Source organism: Eleutherodactylus coqui, unplaced genomic scaffold (genome assembly GCF_035609145.1).
Source record: "Eleutherodactylus coqui strain aEleCoq1 unplaced genomic scaffold, aEleCoq1.hap1 HAP1_SCAFFOLD_155, whole genome shotgun sequence".
Classification (NCBI taxonomy): Eukaryota; Metazoa; Chordata; class Amphibia; order Anura; family Eleutherodactylidae; genus Eleutherodactylus; species Eleutherodactylus coqui.
Genome location: NW_027102580.1, coordinates 59,543 through 76,244, shown reverse-complemented (window position 1 = coordinate 76,244; position 16,702 = coordinate 59,543). Strand labels below are relative to the sequence as shown.

The 16,702-nt window shown below is 47.4% G+C and overlaps 1 protein-coding gene across 1 annotated transcript in view; it reads right to left on the bottom strand.

Annotated features, from left to right (window-relative positions):
* Positions 1-10,578, bottom strand: part of LOC136605004 (vomeronasal type-2 receptor 26-like) — a 39,917-nt gene extending 29,339 nt beyond the window's left edge. The window contains exon 1 of the mRNA XM_066588939.1: positions 10,523-10,578. The gene's annotated coding sequence lies outside the window, so the exon portion shown is untranslated. The remainder of the gene's footprint in view (positions 1-10,522) is intronic.
* Positions 10,579-16,702: the final 6,124 nt, after the last annotated feature.

The following is a 16,702-nucleotide window of genomic DNA, read 5'->3' as shown; positions in this document are numbered from 1 at the left end:
GTTATGCCTCTCTGTGTTGCTCTGTTAGCCTTGAGGTTTGCTGGCTTGTAGTGGGCCCCCTGGGCTGATGTGTGCACAGGGATCGCTCAGTCTCCCAGCAGGGCTCTGTTGCTCTGTAAGCGCAGGCCCACCCCCCTCTGATGGCTCTCACCTCTCTCCTCCGGTGCTTCTGCCTCCTCTCTTTGCCCTCAGTCTCCTGCAGACGAGCTCCGGTCACCGCTGTCTCCCGGCCGGGGATAACTACAGGCTGGTGAGTAATCCAGCGGCCAGGTTCCGCCGCGATCGGGCCGCCGCCGCTACTTCCGGTCGGCCGGGGCAGGCACTTTAGCCCGGGGATCCGCCTGGTGGTGTAGGCCGCGGCGGTGTAGGTGCCGCTAGGAGCTCGGACTGGTCTCTTTTTAAAACTCTTCTTTCTGCGGTGCCAGCGGTGCTGTTTTTAGTCCCGGGTGGGGCCTCTAGTTAGCAGGATCACTCTCCAAAGCGCTGCACACTCAGGAGCCTCTGAAATGGCGCCCGCTCCCGCTGCTGGCTAGGCCATGCCCGCCACCACCCAGTCTTCTACGCAGTCCACTACTCCCGGCTTAGGGACTGCAACTCTGAATACTCCGGTTGCTGCTCCTCCTTCCTCCCAGCCTCCTTTCTCCATGAAAATGACATATTCTGAGGAGTAGGCAGACTCCCAGGAACTGTTCTTGGGTCCCTGCCACGAGTGGAAAAAACAGGTTCCTCTCTCACCTGAGGAGTTTGTTGATACCGATGCCCAACCTTTGGAAAGTTCCCGGAGTCCGGGTGATGAGGCTGTGGATTTCCTGCAACTGTTTCAAGAGCTTTCAGTGGGTGAGTAGGATGATGATGATGAGATTCACTTCTCTACCAGTGAGGTAATAGTAAGGGCAGTAAGTCTGAGGGAGGAGCGCACAGAGGATTCGGAGGAAGAGCAGCTGGACGATGAGGTGACTGACCTCACCTAGTTTGCTAAGCCTTCTGAGGACAGGGCTTCAGAGGGGGAGGCAAGTGCAGCAGCAGGACAGCTTGGAAGAGGCAGTGGGGTGGCCAGGGGTAGAGGCATGGCCAGAGCGAAGAATCCCCCAACTGTTTCCCAAAGCACACCCTCGCACCAAGCCTCCACGCAGAGGGCTAGGTGTTCAAAGGTGTGGATGTTTTTCAGTGAGAGCGGGGACAACCGACGAACAGTGGTGTGCAACCTGTGCCGCACCAAGATCAGCCAGGGAGCCACCACTACCAGTCTCACCACCACCAGCATGCGCAGGCATATGATGGCCAAGCACCCCATAAGGTGGGCCGAAGGCCGTTCACCGTCTACGGGTCACACCACTGCCTCTTCCCCTGTGCCCCAACCTGCCACACAGATCCAATACCCCTCCCAGGACACAGGCACGAGCGCCTCCCAGCCTGCACCCACACCCTCACCTCCACTGTCCTCCACCCCATCCAGCAATGTCTCTCAGCGCAGCGTTCAGCTGTTGCTAGCACAAGCGTTGGAGCGAAAGCGCAAATACGCCGCCACGCACCCGCATGCACAAGCTTTAAACGTGCACATTGCCAAATTAATCAGCCTGGAGATGCTGCCGTACAGGCTTGTGGAAACTGTGGCTTTCAAAAACATGATGCCGGCGGCGGTCCCGTGCTATTTGTTCCCCAGTCGCCACTATTTTTCCCGGTGTGCCGTCCCAGCGCTACTCCAGCACATCTCCCGCAACATTAATCGTACCCTCACCAACGCGGTAACTGGGAAGGTCCACTTAACAACGGACACGTGGACAAGTACTGACGGCACTTGGTGGAGGCTGGGACCGAGTCAGAGTCTAGGACTGCTCACGTCCTACCCACATCCAGAATAGCGGGTCCTACCTCGGTCCTGGTATCTGCGGCGGTTTATGCCACCTCCTCTAAACCCCCCACCCCTCCTACGCAACCACTACCTTTCAATTAAGAAGTGTGAGCAGCACGTCGCCAGCAGTTGGTATCGCGCGGTGCGGCAGCACAGCGGTGGGCAAGCGTCAGCAAGCCGTGCTGAAAATAATCAGCTTAGGTGACAAGAGGCACACGGCCCCCGAACTGTTGCAGGCTCTGACAGAGCAGACCGACCTCTGGCTTTCGCCGCTGATCCTCCAACTGGGCATGGTCATGTGTGACAACGGCCGTAACCTGGTGGCGCCTCACAAACGTGCCATGCCTAGCCCATGTCTTCAATCTGGTGGTTCAGCGGTTTCTTAAAAACTACCCTCACTTGTCTGACCTGCTCGGCAAGGTGCGCCACGTCTGCGCACATTTCCGCAAGTCCACCCCGGACGCTGCCACCCTGAGGACCCTGCAACATCGGTTTAATCTGCCAGAGCACCGACTGCTGTGCGACGTGCCCACGCGGTGGAATTTTACGCTGCACATGTTGGCCAGGCTGTATAAGCAGCATAGAGCAATAGTGTAATACCAACTCCAACATGGGCGGCGTAGTAGTAGTCAGCCTCCCCAATTCTTTACCGAGGAGTGGGCCTGGATGGCAGATATCTGCCGGGTCCTCAGAAACTTTGAGGAGTCTACCCAGATGGTGAGCGGCGATGCTGCAATCATTAGCGTTACCATCCCGCTGTTTTGCCTGCTGAGAGGTTCCCTGCAAAGCCTAAAGGCCGACGCTTTGCGGTTGGAAGAGGAGATGCGGGATGAGAGTATGTCACTTGATAGCCAGACCACCCTCATGTCTATATCTCAGCACGTTTTGGAGGAGGAGGGGGAGGAGGAGGAGGAGGAGGGGGAAGAGACAGCTGGGCACACTGCAGAGGGTACCCATGCTGCTTGCCTCTCATCTGTTCAGCGTGTATGGGCTGTGGTGGAGGAGGAGGATCCTGAAAGTCATCTTCCTAGTGAGGACAGCCATGTCTTGCGTTCTGGTACCCTGGCACACATGGCTGACTTCATGTTTGGCTGCCTTTCTCGTGACGCTCGCGTTAGACACATGCTGGACAACATGGATTACTGGGTGTACACCCTTCTCAACCTACGGTATAAGGAGAACCTTTCCTCTCTCATTCCCGAATAGAAAACGGGTACGAGAGTGATGCAATACCACAGGGCCCTGGTGGAAAAAGTGATGCTAAACTTCCCATCTGACAGCGCTAGTGGCAGAAGGCGTAGTTCAGAGGGCCAAGTAGGAGGGGAGGTGCGGAGATCAGGCAGCATGTACAACGCAGGCAGGGAAACACTCACCAGGGCCTTTGCCAGCTTTATGGCTCCCCAGCAAGATTGTGTCACCACTCCCCAGTCAAGGCTAAGTTGGAGGGAGCACTGTAAAAAGATGGTGAGGAAGTACGTAGCCGATCGTACCACCATCCTCTGTGATGCCTCTGCTCCATACAACTATTGGGTGTCAAAGCTGGACACGTGGCATGAACTTGCGCTGTACGCCCTGGAGGATCTGGCTTGCCCTGCCGCTAGTGTCTTGTCAGAGAGGGTGTTAAGTGCAGCTGGGGGAATCATCACGGATAAGCATACCTGCCTGTCAACTGCCAGTGCCGACATGCTGACACTCATAAAGATGAACAAGGCCTGGATTTCCCCAGACTTCTCTTCTCCACCGGCGGAAAGCAGCAGTAGCTAAAGATTATTTTCAATGCAACCGGAGAAATAAGCATTCCCTATTACTGGAGAAAAAGGGGGAATTAGCTTTGTCAATCACTCTTGGATATTAGTCCTCCTCCTACTCCTCCTACTCCTCCTCCTCCTGAAACATCATGTCATCACACTGAGCTGCCAATTTTTCTGCGGCTAAAAAAGGCTCTGCTTACAATTTTTTAAAGTTTCAAAAGTATTGATAGTTTAACAGAAACCAATTTTTTGCTTAAACCAAATTAAGCAACAGCGAGCTGTATCTTTAAAAAATGTGTATGGGTTTCACCTGCCCTCTCAGTAGAGAAATTTCTCAGTGGTACACTTGTACTCTTGGTACACCAATTTTTCTGGCACTCGCCTATACTCAAGGTACACCAATGTTTCAGGGGTCCGCCTATACTCTTGCTACAGAAATGTTACTGGGGTTTGCCTATACTTCTGCTACAGAAATGTTAGAGGGGTCTGCCTATACCTTTGCCACAGGAATGTTACTGGGGTCCACCTCTACTTTTACTACATAAATGTTACTGGGGTCTGCCTATGCTTCTGCTACAGGAATTTTACAGGGATCTGCCTCTACTTTTACTACAGAAATGTTACTGGGGTCTGCCTCTACTTTTACTACAGAAATGTTACTGGGATCTGCCTATATTTCTGCTACAGAAATGTAACAGGGGTCTGCCTATACTTGTGCTACAGAAATGTTACAGGGGTCTGCTTATACTTTTACTACATAAATGTTACTGGAGTCTGCCTATACTTTTGCTACAGGAATTTTACAGGGGCCTGCCTCTACTTTTACTATAGAAATGTTACAGGGGTCTGCCTCTTCTTTTACTACAGAAATGTTACAGGGGTTTGCCTATACTTCTGCTACAGAAATGTCCCTGGGTCTGCCTATACTTCTGCTACAGAAATGTTCCTGGGTCTGCCTATACTTCTGCTACAGGAATTTTACAGGGTTCTGCCTATACTTCTGCTACAGGAATTTTACAGGGGTCTGCCTCTACTTTTACTACAGAAATGTTACTGGGGTCTGCCTATACTTGTGCTACAGAAATGTTACAGGGGTCTGCTTATACTTTTACTACATAAATGTTACTGGGGTCTGCCTGTACTTTTGCTACAGGAATTTTACAGGGGCCTGCCTCTACTTTTACTACAGCAATGTTACTGGGGTCTGCCTATACTTCTGCTACAGAAATGTTACTGGGGTCCGCTTATACCTTTGCTACAGAAATGTTACTGGGGTCTGTCTATACTATGGGTGCACTAAGTCTACCCATCGCAGTGTTTTACCTATCTGGCACAAATAATATATTGACTGACTAGGGAAGAAATGTGGGCCGAGGCCAAGGTCCTTGGCGGGGTGAAACTCTCCCATGGTTGGGCACTCTGATTTCTTCCTGTGTACTACCATCTTTGTGCACTGACAGCATAGGCGAGCCCAAGGAGCTCAAAGACTTCCACTTGCATTGTTGAGCTATCCGTGTGGGGACACATGGATTTCCCATTGCTATGTAACTCAGGGCACCTTGGGTCACACAAGGTGGAAGCTGGGACCGAGCCTGATTCTGGGCCCGCTCACGTGCTTCCCACACAGACTATAGCGGGTCCTGGTCATGGTTTCTTGGCCTCCTAATGCCATCTCCTCGTCCTGCTTGGGGTCAAGGGATTAGCACTTGACATCATGTATTTTCTCCCGTGTTACCACAGTTATCTGAAACACTGGTTTGGGCCAAAGAAGAGGAGCGTTACTGCATTAATGAGATGTTCACAGCTGTACTAGCATCGGAGTCCGCTCTGTATAACAGAGGGTACCCATACTGCTTGCCTCTCATCTGTTCAGCGTGTATGGGATGTGGAGGAGAAGGAGGATCCTGAAAGTCATCTTCCTAGTGAGGACAGCCATGTCTTGCATACTGGTACCCTGGCACACATGGCTTACTTCATGTTAGGCTGCCTTTCTTGTGACCCTCGCGTTAGACACATTCTTGCCAACGCGGATTACTGGGTGTACACCCTTCTCGACCCACGGTATAAAGAGAACCTTCCCACTCTCATTCCCGAACAGAAAAGGGGTACGAAAGTGATGCAATACCACAGGGCCCTGGTGGAAAAAGTGATGCTAAACTTCCCATCTGACAGCGCTAGCGGCAGAAGGAGCAGTTCCGAGAGCCAAGCAGCAGGGGAGGTGTGGAGATCAGGCAGCATGTCCAGCGCAGGCAGGGGAACACTCTCCAAGGCCTTTGCCAGCTTTATGGCTCCCCAGCAAGACTGCGTCACCATCCACAATCAAGGCTAAGTCGGAGGGAGCACTGTAAAAAGATGGTAGGGAGTACGTAGCCGATTGTACCACCGACCTCTGTGATGCCTCTGCTCCATACAACTATTGGGTGTCAAAGCTGGACACGTGGCACGAACTTATGCTGTACGCCCTGGAGGTGCTGGCTTGCCCTGCTGCTAGCGTCTTGTCAGAGAGGGTGTTTAGTGCAGCTGGGGGGAATCATCACGGATAAGCGTACCCGCCTGTCAACTGCCAGTGCTGACATGCTAATACTCATAAAGATGAACAAAGCCTGGATTTCCCCAGACTTATCTTCTCCACCGGCGGAGAGCAGCGGAACCTAAAGATTCTTTTTGCTGCAACCGGAGAAATAAGCATTATCTATCACCGGAAAAAAAGGGGGAATTAGCTTTGTCAATCACTCTCGGATATTAGTCCTCCTCCTCCTCCTCCTCCTGAAACATCATGTCATCACGTTTAACTGCCAATTTTTCGGTGGCCCAAAAGGCTCTGCTTACAATTTTTCAAAGTTTCAAAAGTATTGATAGTTTAACAGAAACCAATTTTTTTCACAGGGCTGGCTGCAGGCTCTGTTGCAAATTAAGCAACAGCGAGCTGTATCTTTAAAAAATATTGCTGGGTTTCATCTGCCCTCTCGGTTGAGAAATTTTTCAGGGCTACACTTGTACTCTTGGTACACTAATTTTTCTGGCCCTCGCCTATATTGTAATCTAACTAATTTTTCTGGCCTTCGCCTAAACTAATGGTACACCAATGTTTCAGGGGTTTGCCTATACTCTTGGTACAGAAATGTTACTGGGGTCTGTCTATACTGTTACTATAGAAATGTTTCAGGGGTCTGCCTATACTTCTGCTACAGAAATGTTACAAGGGTCTGCCTATACATCTGCTACAGAAATATTACTGGGGTGTGCCTATACTTCCACTACAGAAATGTTACAGGGGTCTGCCTATACTTGTGCTACAGAAATGTTACAAAGGTCTGCCTATACTTCTGCTGTATAAATGTTACAGGGGTCTGCCTATACTTCTGCTACAGAATTGTTATTGGGGTCTGCCTATACTTCTGCCACATAAATGTTACAGGGGTCTGCCTATACTTCTGCTACAGAAATGTTACTGAGGTCTGCCTATACTTCTGCTATAGAAATGTTACAGGGGTCTGCCTATACCTTTGCTACAGAAATGTTACAGGGGTCTGCCTATACTTCTGCTACGGAAATGTTACTGGGGTCTGCTTATACCTTTGCTACAGGAATGTTACAGGGGTCTGTCTATACTATGGGTGCACAAAGTCTTCCCATCGCGGTATTTTACCTATCTGGCACAAATACACTGACTGACTTGGGCATGAATTATGGGCCGAGGCCAACATGTATTTTCTCTCGTGTTACCACAGTTCTCCACGGCAGTGGTTTGGCCAAACAAGAGGAGTAATACTTCACTAATGAGACGTTCACAGCTGCACTAGCATCGGAGTCCGCTCTATGCCCGCGATTGCAGAGGCCTATGTCCTCGGCACAGTGAAAGTCTGCCATGTTTGGGCACTCTGATTTCTTCATGGTTCATGTCTTAGGGCTCCAACCCACTTGCGTTTTTTTCACGCGTTATAGCTTGCCTTTTTTTCATGCTATATTGCTGCTTTTTTTTCACGCGATTGTCAATGGGACTTTCTAATGTTAAAAACGCTTTGCAAGTTGGTGCGTTTTTAACATTAGAAAGTCCCACTGACAATCGCGTGAAAAAAAGCTGCAATATAGCATGAAAAAAAGGCAAGCTATAACGCGTGAAAAAAACGCAAGTGTGCAGGAGCCCATATGGCATGATAAAAAAGCAAGCTATAACGCGTGTAAAAAACGCAAGTGGGTTGGAGCCCTTAGGCCTCATGTCCACGGGGAACATCAGGCCCGCTCCGGATTCTCCATGGAGAATCTGCAGCGGGTCCCTCCTGCCCCGCGGACATGAGCGCTGAAAATAAGAATAAATGAGAATAAACTCACCTCCCATCCGCTCCGTTTCTTCTCTTCGCCGCGACGTCATCTTCTCTGCGTCGTGGCCGTATCTTCTTTCTTCGGCTCGGCGGATGCGCATGATGACGTCGGTGACGTGCCCCGCGCATGCGCCGTCCCGAAGAAAAAAGATCCGGCCGCGATGGAGAGAAGATGGCGCCGCGGCGAAGAGAAGAAACGGAGCGTGTGAGTAAATTCCGAATTTTGTCTCCCGCGGATCCGGACGGCTTCCATAGGCTTCAATAGGGAGACCCGCATGAAAATGGAGCATGGTCCAGATTTTTTCATGCTCCATTTTTTTAAAATCCCTTTTATTGACCATCCGTGGGTATTTATCTACCCCGCGGGTGGTCAATGCATCCCTATGGGGTGCGGATCCGCGGGCAGGAGAAGAGTTAAAATCCGCTGCGGATTTTAATTCTTATTTTGCCCGTGGACATGAGCCCTTAGGCCTCATGTCCACGGGGAAAATCATATCCGCTGCGGATTTGGGCTGCGGATGCAGTGCGGATGCACTGTAATTGTCTTTTATTTTTCATGCGGGAGATCAATTGAGCTATGTGCTCTATGAGCTCCTTCATGCGTGATCCGCACTAAAATGGAGCATGTCCATTTTTTTTCATGCTCCAGACATTTTTTAATTACCATCCGCAGGTATTTATCTACCCATTGGTGGTCAATGCATTCCTATGGGGCGCGGATCCGTGTGTGGGAAAAACGCTGCGGATTGTAATTCTTATTTTCCCCGTGGACATGAGGCCTTAGGGTTCCTTGGACTCACCTATGCTGTGGGTGCAGACAGACTTCCCATCGCGGTGTTTTACCTATCTGACACAAATACACTGACTGACTAGGGCATGAATTGTGGGCCGAGGCCAACATGTATTTTCTCTTGTGGTACCACAGTTATCCGTGGCACTGGTTTGGGCCAAACAAGAGGAGCGATACTGCACTAATGAGACGTTCACCGCTGTACTAGCATTGGAGTCCGCTCTATGCCCGCAATTGCTGAGGGTTTGTGCAGAGGCCTATGTCCTCGGTGCAGTGAAAGTTTGCCATGTTTGGGCACTCTGATTTCTTCATGGTTCATGTCTTGGGGTTCCTTGGACTCACCTATGCTGTGGGTGCATACAGACTTCCTATAAGGGTGTTTTACCTGTCTGGCACAAAGACACTGACTGACTTGGGTAGGGGGCAGCGTGCAGATGGCTTTCCCCTTGCATTGTCGATGACGTATCCGGCACCCAAACAGAATAAGTAGTGTGTTGGCACATGGATTCCCCATTGCTATGTCACTCGCAGCACCTTGGACCACACAAGGTGTTTGCTGGGACCGAGCCTGACCCGGGGCCTGCTCACATACTTCCCACACAGAGTATTGCTGCTTTGCGGAGATGTGTAGAAGTGCTGGGCTGACACCTTAGTCCCCTTTACGCCCACGTTTGCGGCTCGTGACAATTTTGTGACGGAGGTGGCACGGGATTGGAATGATGATCGTATGTCAATTTATCATCAATTCTCAATAGCATTGTGGGCTATCGCCCCCTTTCAAAGAGGGTCGCTGCCTGCCCTGCCAACCCCCTGCAGTGTGTGCGTTCGTTTCCTCCTCATCGCAGATGCACTTAGAAATAGACATGAGGGTGGTGTGGCTATGAAGCGAGCGTGTGGCATGAGGGCAGCTAAAGGCTGCGCAGGGCACCTTTTGTGTGCGCTGCGGACGCAGGGTCGTACGGGGGGTTGGGTGGCATGTAACCCTGGAGAAGAGGCAGCGGTGTCACCCGCAGGCAGTGATTGTCCTTGGTTGCAAGTAGTGTGGTGCTTAGCTAAGGTGTGCCTTGCTAATGAGGGTTTGTCCGAAGCAAAAATTGTTGGGGGGGGGGGGGGGCTCAGACTCTTGCCCCCATTGTGGTTTAATAGTGGGATCTGGGAGCCTGAGATGCAGCCATGCATGCTGCCCCTGCCCTTCCCTATCCCTTTCTGTGGTGTTTCAATGACTTTCGGATGTTTTCCAGAGCTTCACAAGTGAAAACCTATGCGGAGCATCGGTCATATACAAAAATGCTCGAGTCGCCCATTGACTTTAATGGGGTTCGTTACTTGAAACGAGCTCTCAAGCATCGCGGAAAGTTTGACTCGAGCAACGAGCACCCGAGCATTTTGGTGCTCGCTCATCTCTACTTATAACTCATTCCACAAAACCCAAGCACTAATATGGTTTCTCCAATGAAAACATTAAAAAGTTCTGGCTTTAGAAATACAGAATTGAAAAAATTTGAATAAATTGCTGCATCCTTAGGGAATATACAGAGCTTGGTTAACAAGCACTAGGGAGCAGCTATCACACCAGGTTACATGAGAGGAGTAAGTGGATAAAATCTGATGGAAACCTAATTATAGCAACCCTCCTGAGAAATCAGTCCAGGGACAGCAGGGGGGAATTATAGTACCTGGTGCCGTACTTCTCCAAGTTTGGTGGCCGATCCACTTCTTCCTGTGGCCAGAGGGTCACTTCAACTATTACCAAGAAATCAAAATAACAGTAGATGAAGATAAATGTCTGCAGCTCTATTCCACTCACCGGTCTGGTTGGAGATCTCACCCTCGGGACAGGGAGTGCAGTAGTAGCAGCATCGCTGTTGTCCTTCCAATGGGACTTTCCTGTATCCAGGGAGACAACTCTCACTACAAGCTGAGCGCGGGATCTGTAAAAAAATGTTGAATCCGTTGTCCACAAAGAGGAATGATAAAGTGTCTGATGCTATAATTTGCTTGTTATCACCTCTGAAACCACCAGGGCTAGATTGCCTATCTGGCAGTTATGGCAAATACCACATGGGACAGTGTCAACATTGGATTTCCTGCTCTGGAAGTATAAGTGAGGCATCTGCAATGATTTCACCACCATGTGACCAAAGCATGAGTATGAAGTTCAGCAGTGTGGAATATAAGTGGGGGTGGAGGAGCTGTGATGATGTCACCATCATGTGACCAGGGCGTGAGGATGGAGCTCATCATAGAATGATAGAGTTGGAAGTCACCTCCAGGGTCATTGGGTCCAACTCCCTGCAGGATTCACTAAATAACCCCAGACAGATGTCTGTCTAGACTTTGTTTGAAGACTTCCATTAAAGGAGAACTCACCACTTCCCTTCCACCCATTGATTACACTCACTGTTAGAAAGTGTTTTGTAATATCTAATCTGTGTCTCCTCCATTTCAGTTTCATCCCATTACTTGTAGTCTTTCACTGTTGAGATGAGAATAGGGCTGATCCCTCTGCACTGTGACAGCCCTTCAGATATTTGTAGACCGCTATTAAGTCTCCTCTCAGCCTTCTCTTCTGCAAGCTAAACATTCCCAGATCCTGTAACCGTTCCTTATAAGATATGGTTTGCAGAACGCTCACCATCCTGGTAACTCTTGTCTGAACTTGCTCCAGTTTGTTGATGTCTTTTTTTTATATTGAGGTGCCCAGAACTGGCCACAGTATTCCAGATGAGGTCTGACTAACGAGGCGTAGAGGGAATAATTATCTCACGTGATCTAGACTCTATGCTTCTCGTAATACATCCCAGAATTGTGTTTGCCTTTTTACCCATTCTGCCTAATCAGTGCTTGCAGCTGATCACAATTTAGTGATTTTTGTTTGCCCACACGCTTTTTGAGGATTGACCACATGTTCTCAATGGGATTGAGATCAGGGGATTTTCTGTCTGTGATCCCAAAATGTAATTGTTTTTGTTACCGAGCCACATAAGTTCACCTGTTATATCTAGCATAGCCACTGCAGTGGGAACAGAGCTGTCTACTTTCTTCAGAAATAAGCTCAGTACGTGAACACACTGGCCCAGCTGTATGGGGTGAGGGGGTGAATGGTCCCCACCATTATTATGTTTCTGTCAGGGAACTGGGGTCTGGGTACTGGAAGTCCCTGAAACTGCCCGCAACCCCTGTCCCTACCTACTTGCCCCCCTGGGATAAGCCCCAGGGCGACAACTGGGCGATGGTCCCTAGACTCTCTAAGCAAGCGGGCCAAGGGGTCAGACTACAAACTGACACTGAGACAAACAAACACAGAGGCAAGTCAGGCAATCAAGGTCAGCAACAGGAAGGTATGCAGTACAAGAGGTTAGGCGAAGGCGAAGTCAGGGTCAAGCAAATAGTCAAACAGGGAGACAGGCAATCCAAAGAAAGTGAGTGCAGCAGAAGACCTAACTAACACTGGCAATGCTGGAAGGAACAGAGGCGTTGAAATGCTGTCAGAGCTCCCGCCCCAGCAGCTGATTGGTGCGGGGAGCCTGACAGCAGCAAACTTCGATCACCGAGGCACTGGGGAACCCTCCCCCAGCCTTTCTGGACAAACGGAGACCAAGAACGCACGCCCGGTCGTCATGATGATGAGGACACGGCACGGGGCAGCACCCGTCGTGTCCTAGCAAGCCAGCCATGAGCAGGATTACGGCAGCAATGGGAGGTTAGCAGAACTTGGGCTCCCTTGCGCCGCACAGCTGCAGTCCGGTTGATAGAGCCTGCGGTGTGGCCATGGAGGCCCGCGATCCACTGGTCCCGACAGTTTCATAGTGTTTATTAGGTTCTCGTTTGGTAATGCTTTTTTTTAAAACTCTTCTAGAACCAATTACCGTAATTATACGGCGATTGGTCCTGGACTTTAGTAAATATATGGTTTGGAATTAAAGGGGTTGTCCCGCGCCGAAACGTTTTTTTTTTTTTTTTTAACCCCCCCCCCCGTTCGGCGCGAGACAACCCCGATGCAGGGGTTAAAAAAACAAACCGCACAGCGCTTACCTGAATCCCGGCGGTCCGGCGTCTTCATACTCACCTGCTGAAGATGGCCGCCGGGGTCTGCTTCCTCCGTGGACCGCAGCTCTTATGTGCGGTCCATTGCCGATTCCAGCCTCCTGATTGGCTGGAATCGGCACGTGACGGGGCGGAGCTACACGGAGCCGGCATTCTGCACGAGCGGCCCCATTGAAGACAGCAAGAAGACCCGGACTGCGCAAGCGCGGCTAATTTGGCCATCGGAGGGCGAAAATTAGTCGGCTCCATGGGAACGAGGACGCTAGCAACGGAGCAGGTAAGTAAAAAACTTTTTATAACTTCTGTATGGCTCATAATTAATGCACAATGTATATTACAAAGTGCATTAATATGGCCATACAGAAGTGTATAGACCCACTTGCTGCCGCAGGACAACCCCTTTAAAGCTCCTGCTCCTGCAATCTCACAGGAGCAGGTCGGGTGCTCGGCTGTCAGACAGACATGAAGATTCGGAGGAGAAGATAGAAGGGGCTCATATTGATGCTCCAGTAATAGTGGGAAATTAAAAACATAATACAATGCGAATGTCCCTCAGAGGTCTTTATATAATGTCATGCTGGACATAGATGTTAAAAAAGTTACAAAAATACATTTAAAAAAATACAGTAAAAAATATATTATACAAACGCCAACCTAAACCGTCCCCATATCAGCCTTGTAGTCCTAGACTATACAAATTATGTATCAAAACATCCAAAACAAAATGGCAAACCCATTCTTTCAATTTAGTTTAGCATAAATTAAATAATTAAAAAAAGAACTAAAAATTAAAAAAACAAACATTTTTTTTCTTTTTGCACATATTACAAATAGAAAAAACTTTAAAAATTTACGTGAAAAAAATGTATTAAAAATAGCTGCTATATGAAATAAAACATTCTAACAAAAATAATATTGGCAGTTCAGATAAAAAATAGGGCCATAAAAACACCTCATCGGTAAAATCGTCAAACAATGTCTGGTTCTTTATGACTGAAACATTGTGGTCTATATAGGGTTAAACACTGTACCTTTTGGGAGGGGTTTGGCTTTGTTGAGTGTAGGCTATAGAATACCATGTTCTGTGGGGGAAGGAAGGGGGGGGGGGGGAGTTAAGACTCCAGAAAGTGGTAGTGAAGGGGTGAGAATGCAGCAGGAGGGAGAGCTAGATATATATATCTCACCCCTTCACTACCACTTTCTGGAATCTTAGGCCGCCCTCACAGCACATGGTATTCTACAGCCTACACTCAACAACGCCGAACCCCTCCTAAAAGGTGCAGCTTTTAACCCTATATAGACCCTATATAGACCACAGTGTTTCAGTACTATATATATATATATATATATATATATATATAATATATACACTAGCTGATATACCCGGCTTCGCCCGAGTTGATTTGGTACTGCTGTTTATCTGGTGTTCACACGGAAAATCTTCTGAAGTCGTGGTTACTTTAGAGATACCGGAAAAACATATGTTCACCATTTTGCATAGTTCTCTGCGTTACCCAGGAAACACCACGGGGAGGTATCCAAGCGACGTTTCCTTTATATAAAATGACATCAGGAAGTGAGAGAATTAGATTCCATATGTAAAATTTGGGCACTAATTCTTTTGCACTTAGAATTGAATAATCGAGTTGGGACCCATTAACTTTTCCTATTTATGACATAATCAATGCCCGTGCCAAATTTCAAGTTTCTATGACATCGGGAAGTGAGAGAATTAGATTTCGTACGTAAAATGTGGACGCAAATTCTTTTGCGCTTAGAATTGAACAATCGAGGTGGGACCCATTAACTTTGCCTATTTATGACATTTTCAATGCTTATGGCAAATTTCATGTTTCTATGACATTGGGAAGTGAGATTTTTAGCTTATGTATGTAAAATTTTGACGCTAATTCTTTTGTGCATAGAATTAAATAATCGAGTTGGGACCTATTAGCTTTTCCTATTTATGACATAATCAATGCGCGTGTCAAATTTTAAGTTTCTATGACATTGGGAAGCGAGAGATTTAGATTCCGTACGCAAAGCTTCGACGCCAATTCTTTTGCGCTAGAATTGAATAATCGAGTTGGGACCCAATTACTTTTCCTATTTTGGAGATAATCTATGCTTGTGCGAAATTTCATGTTTCTAGGACATCGGGAAGTTGGAGAACTTTTGTCGAGTCAGTCAGTCAGTGAGTGAGTCAGTGAAGGCATTCAGCTTTATATATCTATCTATATATATAAAGACGAAAGCCCTCACTGACTCACTGACTGACTCACTCACTCACTCACTCACTGACTCGCCAAAAGTTCTCTAACGTCCGGATGTCGTAGAAACATGAAATTTGGCACGAGCATAGATTATCTCCAAAATAGGAAAAGTAATTGGGTCCCAACTCGATGATTCAATTCTAGCGCAAAAGAATTGGCGTCGAAATTTTACGTACATAATCTAAATCTCTCACTTCCCAATATCATAGAAATTTAAAACTTGGCACGAGCATTGATTATGTCATAAATAGGAAAAGCTAATGGGTCCCAACTTAATTATTCAATAATCTCTCACTTTCCGGTGTCATAGAAACTCGAAATTTGGCAGGAGCATTAATTATGTCAGAAAAAGGAAAAGCTAATGGGTCCCAACTCGATTATTAAATTCTATGCGCAAAAGAATTAGCGTCCAAATTTTACAAACGGAATCTAATTTTCTCACTTTCCGGTGTTATAGAAAAGTGAAATTTGGCACGAGCATTCATTGTCATATATAGGAAAAGCTAGTGGGTCCCAACTCGATTATTCGATTCTATGCGCCAAAGAATTAGCGTCCAAATTTTACGTACGGAATCTAATTTTCTCACTTTCCGGTGTCATAGAAACGTGAAATTTGGCACGAGCATTGATTATGTCAAAAATAGGAAAAGTTAATGGGTCGCAACACGATTATTTAATTCTAGCGCAAAAGAATAAGAGTCCAAATTTTACGTGCGGAATGTAATTTCTTCACTTTCCGGTGTCATAGAAACGTGAAATTTGGCACGAGCATTGATTATGTCATAAATAGGACAAGCTAATGGGTCCCAACTCCATTATTCAATTCTATGCGCAAAAGAATTAGCGTCCAAATTTTACGTACGGAATCTAATTTTCTCACTTTCCGGTGTCATAGAAACGTGAAATTTGGCACGAGCATTGATTATGTCATAAATAGGACAAGCTAATGGGTCGCAACTCGATTATTCAATTCTAGCGCAAAAGAATTGGTGTCGAAATTTTACGTGCGGAATGTAATTTCTTCACTTTCCGGTGTCACAGAAACAGGAAATTTGGCAGGAGAATTAATTATGTCAGAAATAGGTAAAACTAATGGGTCCGACCTCGCTTATTTAATTCTAGCGCAAAAGAATTGGCGTCGAAATTTTACGTGCGAAATGTAATTTTTTTCACTTTCCGGTGTCATAGAAACGGGAAATTTGGCACGAGCATTGATTATGTCATAAATAGGAAAAGCTAATGGGTCCCAACTCCATTATTCAATTCTATGCGCAAAAGAATTAGCGTCCAAATTTTATGTGCGGAATGTAATTTCTTCACTTTCCGGTGTCATAGAAACGGGAAATTTGGCACGAGCATTGATTATGTCATAAATTGGAAAAGCTAATGGGTCCCAACTCCATTATTCAATTCTATGCGCAAAAGAATTAGCGTCCAAATTTTACTTACGGAATCGAATTTTCTCACTTTCCGGTGTCATAGAAACGTGAAATTTGGCACAAGCATTGATTATGTCATAAATTGGAAAAGCTAATGGGTCCCAACTCCATTATTCAATTCTATGCGCAAAAGAATTAGCGTCCAAATTTTACTTACGGAATCTAATTTTCTCACTTTCCGGTGTCATAGAAACTTGAAATTTGGCACGAGCATTGATTATGTCATAA